We start from the raw sequence: 5,296 nt of genomic DNA, 5'->3' as shown, positions 1-5,296 counted from the left end.
GGGTGGGCAGGGGAGCACCAATAATCCTTTCAGCAGTCCAATCCGTTCTCTGTAGTCTTCTGATGTCTAATTTTGTCAAACCAGACAGTTATTGAAGTGCACAGGACAGACTCTATGACGGCTGTGTAGAACTGTTTCAGCAGCTCCTGTGGCAGGTTAAACTTCCTCAGCTAGTGAAGGAAGTACAACCATGGTTGGGCCTTTTTAGCAATCAATATGATTGTCCCACTTCAGGTACTGAGAGATGGTGGTTCCCAGGAATCTGAATGACTCCACTGCTGCCACAGTTCTATCTATGATGGTGAGTGGGGGGAGTGCAAGGGGGTTCCTCCTGAAGTCTACTATCATCTCCACTGTTTTGAGTGTGTTCAGCTCCAGGTTGTTAAGACTACACCAGACAGCCAGCTGCTCAACCTCTTGTCTGTAAGCAGACTCATCACTGTTTTTGGATGAGACCGATGACTGTAGTGTCGTCTGCAAACTTCAGGAGCTTGACAGAGGGGTCTTTAGAGGTGCCGTCATTGGTGTACAGGGAGAAGAGCAGTGGGGAGAGAACAAATCCCTGAGGGGCACCAGTGTTGGTGGAGCACCTGTTTGACATGAATTTCCCCAGTCTCACTAGCTGTTGCCTCTCTGTCCCAGAAAGCTGGTGATCCACTGACAGATAGAGCCAGGAACAGAGAGCTGGGTCTTGTTTGGTCTGGAAGGCTGTTGGGATAATGGTGTTGAAAGCCGAACTAAAGTCCAAAAACAGGATCCTCACATAAGTCCCTGTTTTGTGCCAGATGTTGCAGGATGAAGTGGAGTTCCATGTTTATTGCATCATCCATGGACCTGTTTGCTAGCAAACTGCAGGGGGTCCAGAAAGGGTCCAGTGATGTCCTTCAGATAAGCCATGATGATAGATGTTATAGCCACAGGTCTGTAGTCGTAAAACCCCTTTTATCTTGAGTTTCTTTGGAACGGGATGATGGGTGGAGCGTTTGAAGCAGGAAGGGACTTCACACAACTCCAGAGATCTGTTGAAGACCTGTGAGAAGATTGGGGCCAGCTGGTCAGCACAGGATTTCAGACAGGCTGGTGTAACACCATCTGCGCCTGGTGCCTTTCTTCTTTTGTTCTTCCTGAAGACCTGGCGCACATCATCCTCACAGATTTTAAGTGCAGGAGGGGGGAGAGGGGGATTTCAGGAGGTGTTAACGGTTGTGTAGATAGATGATCAGGACAGGTGTGGGGGGTTTCAAATCTACAGTAAAACTCATTCAGGTCGTTAGCAAGCTGTTGATTCGCCTCAGTGCAGGGGGATGGTGTCTTGTAGTTTGTGATGGCTCTCAGACCTTTCCACACTGAAGTTGAGTCCGGTTGAACTGATCTTCCAACTTTTTAACGTAGGTCCTTTTAGCCACTCTAATCTCCTTGTTAAGTATGTTCCTGGCCTGATTGTACAAGACTCTGTCCCCATTTCTGTAGGCATCCTCTTTGGCCCGATGAAGATGTCTGAATTTTTGCTGTAAACCATGGCTTATCATTGTTCAGCGTTAAATAAGTCCTGGTAGGAATGCATATATCTTCACAAAAACTAATATAGGATGTTACAGTCTCTGTGAGTTCGTCCAGGATCGGAGGTATCAGCTTCAAAAACACTCCAATCTCCGGCGGTGAAACAATGGCTACGTTTACATGCACACTTTTTGGTTCAATCGGCTGAATTAATTACGATTGATGAATCTGATTGTAGTATTTACATGAACGCTAAATATGATGTGCGCGTTTATATGTCAAGCTTCAAATCGGAATAGATTTTTTGACATACACACACTGCTCAAATAGTGAAAGTGAAAAGTGAAAATGACATAGATAATATAGAGTTTCTCACTGTTTGCACACAAATAACCACTCTACTGCATGGTTTCTTTATTTGTTTTTAACAGCAGAATTAATATTAACCCGTTTATGGATAAATATACATATAAACCGCTGTGCTGTGCTGTTCATATTTATCATGCAAAAAAAAAAAAAAAAAAAAAAGCTCCTCCCCGCGCTCAAAACAGGTTGCCTGTGGATGAGTATCCAAAACAAAGTTGTCCTGTTCCACTGCACAGTTGCCGAGTGAAAGGAGAGTTTTATAATGACAGGACACGCATTTATACAAATTTAAGTTTTTGCCTGTAGGTTGGTATAAGATGAACCAGGCAGTGATCAGACAGCCCTAAAGCTGCTTGTGGAACAGAGTGATATGCATCCTTTATTGTGGTGTAACAGTGATCTAGTATGTTACTGTCTCTGGTGGGACATGTAACATGCTGTCTGTATTTTGGCACTTCACGAGAGAGATTGGCTTTATTAAAGTCCCCAAGAATGATTAAAACAGAGTCCAGGTGTTTTTGTTCTGTCTCTGTGATCTGATCAGTGAGTTTCTCTAAAGCTGAGCTCACGTGCGCTTGTCAGGAATGCGAAGAGAGAGAACTCAAACGCAGAGGATTCGTGCAACAGTTTATTGGGTACAACAAAAAAACCCCAAAATAATCCAACGTGTGATGTCACACACACATAAACTGAAGCCTGGTGTAACAACTCCAGAGCCGTCCGTACAGACACCTGCGGACACAGGCTGTGGAGACCACCTCTGGTGCAATGCCCAATGGGACGTGGAAAGCGAGACAGAGGATCTCGGGCACACGGCCAACGAAAGACTCCTCGTCTAGACGTCCTGAGCACAACAGCGGAAAAGGTGAGGAAACAGACACACAGCACAATAACAATGACAACGCGAAATCTACTGACAACAAGGGACAGACACAGCATAGAATAAAAGGGAGAATGGGAACTAGCAACAGGTGAGGACAATCAGCTCGTGATCTGCACACACCAGCGCTGAATTATCAGCGCTGATTGCCCAGGTCACGAGCTGCAGCAAATGACAGGACACAGACAACAGGGAAGCCGATGAAGCACCCTGAACCGTGACAGCGCTTGTGGAGGAACGTAGACACTCACAAGAATGAACGAGCAAAACTCCCACGGTGAATAGAACGGCTTGCAGTTAACGAAGAGCACTTCTAGATCTGAATAGCACATTTTCTTTAACACAGTTACATCTATACACCACTGTTCATTTATGTAAAAGCATATCCCACCGCCACGCGATTTCCCATTGATTCTGCGTTGCAATCTGCTCTAAACAGCTGAAGGCTGGACAGATGGAGCTCGCTGTCCGGAATGGCGTCATTCAGCCAGGTTTCCGTGAAACACAGAGCAGCAGAGTGTGAGAAATCTTTATTTGTCCGGGAGAGCAGAAGAAGTTTGTCCGTTTTGTTGGGTAGAGAGCAGAGATTTTCCAGATGGACGCTAGGCAACGGCGCTCAAAATCCACACTTTCTGAGCTTGACGAGCGCACCAGGCTCTCTTCCCCCGTCTGAGCATCCTGAAGCGCTTGATCAGCGCAGCTGCTCCACCGACAACAACGTTCAGTAAAACGTCTGAATAATTGAAATCCGGTAGAAGATTTTGTTGTGTGTTCTGCTGAATGTTCAGCAGTTCATCCCTGCTGATTGTGTTTAATAAACAAAACACAGGAAAAACGAACAAAGACAGTACAAACACTGGAGAGCCAATCACTGAAGCAGCAGTGTGTGGCTAAGTTAGTTAGGTTTTATGTCGCCGGACATTTGCTTTTGCTTGACACGGTTCTATACAGTCGACAGTCCTAAATATATCACTGCCACAATCAGGTTTAACAGTATGCAACCACTTTATACCGACATGAAGAAAATTATTTGAGAACCGCCTTTGTGTGTTGTAGTAGTGTATTGAACTTCGTTTTTTACTGTGAGGTAAATTTGCAGACAGTCCCTAAAGCAGCTTAGACAATTATACAGCGAATATCAAACATAAACTGACTTTATTAACATACTTCATGATAAATGCATACAAATGACAGTACATAATGTTATTTTGTTGAAATGTAGTTTTTAATATATAAAACTTATTACATCAAATTATGTAAATGGCCAGCAAAGAAAGTCCATGCTGCTGGAGATGCAGTCGGAAGTGCCACTGCGAGATGTCGATGCCACATTTTACGCCAGCCCCTGATAACTGAGAAGAGAATTTCTTTCACAGAAATCAGCTAAAGCTAACAAATCATCCACATTGCCTCTCCGAACACGTTCAGATTCCCCTGACATTTTTGTGTCGCATGAATCCGTCTTCATACTCCTGGTGTAATGACGTATAGTTTTTCTCACTGTTTACAAGCGAGAGAGGGGTTGGCTCTTCAAATCGAGGCGAAAGTTGTTTGGTTGCTCCCACATGTGTACTGCCCAATGGCATTTTTTTTTAACTCGATTGACAAGTGGATAAAGAAAAGCTTTTGGCAAAAGGACAAAGAAAAGCAATTGGCAAATAGAGAGAGAAAAGCAATTGCCAAATGCATTTTTTTTTTAAAAAGCTATTTAAAATGTGCATTTAAAAAGATTTATCAATGTACTTTTTATTTTTTTTATTAATCCACATTTTAAAACATGGATTCAATAAACATTTTTAAATTTATTGTTTTATTGTTTTATAAAACTACATTTAAAAATACGAATTAAACATCTTTAAATGTCTATTAATTTGTCTATTTAAAAAGTAATTTATTTATATACATTTTTATGTTTGAATTATTAAATCAATAAATTGATTCTTCATTTTATTTTTAAGTGGCACTCTGGGTCCTCCATACTATATGGCTGTTTGCCTGTATTTTCAAATTTAGAATAGTACTTAATAGTACTTTTTTTTTTTTTTTGGTCGAATTTGCCCTTTTGGTGGTGACCCTCTGAAGTCGATTAACGCGTATACGCGTTTTGGGGTATTTTCTCCTGATAACCCCGAAAAGAACTTAAATTACACTTTCAGTTTTGATCGTACAGATAAGAGCAATACATCAATCGAATCTGTAAAGGGTCTACTTTTTTTTTGTATACAGACATAATAACAAACAAAACTTTTGTGCACTTATAAAATAAAGATAACAAACAAGGAGTGCTGTCTGCAGCCTTTGTCTGCGCTGATCTTCCTTTACAAACACGTCATTAAAATGAACTGTAACTCAGTGAAGACTCAACACAGAGACACGAGAGAGATATCTATAGAAAGCCTGACATGTCTACTTTTAAACTAAACAAGTGCTGCCGAAAACAAATATTCTGTGATAAAGTAATCCATATGAAAACAACGCGATGTCCGTTTTTCACGTCTCCCTTCATTATCTTATAATGCGACCACGCCCCCGCGCCGACTCGAGTGCGCT

Source organism: Cyprinus carpio, unplaced genomic scaffold (genome assembly GCF_018340385.1).
Source record: "Cyprinus carpio isolate SPL01 unplaced genomic scaffold, ASM1834038v1 S000006617, whole genome shotgun sequence".
Lineage (NCBI taxonomy): Eukaryota > Metazoa > Chordata > Actinopteri > Cypriniformes > Cyprinidae > Cyprinus > Cyprinus carpio.
The sequence above is the reverse complement of the archived record's forward strand: the minus strand, read 5'-3'. Positions refer to the sequence as shown.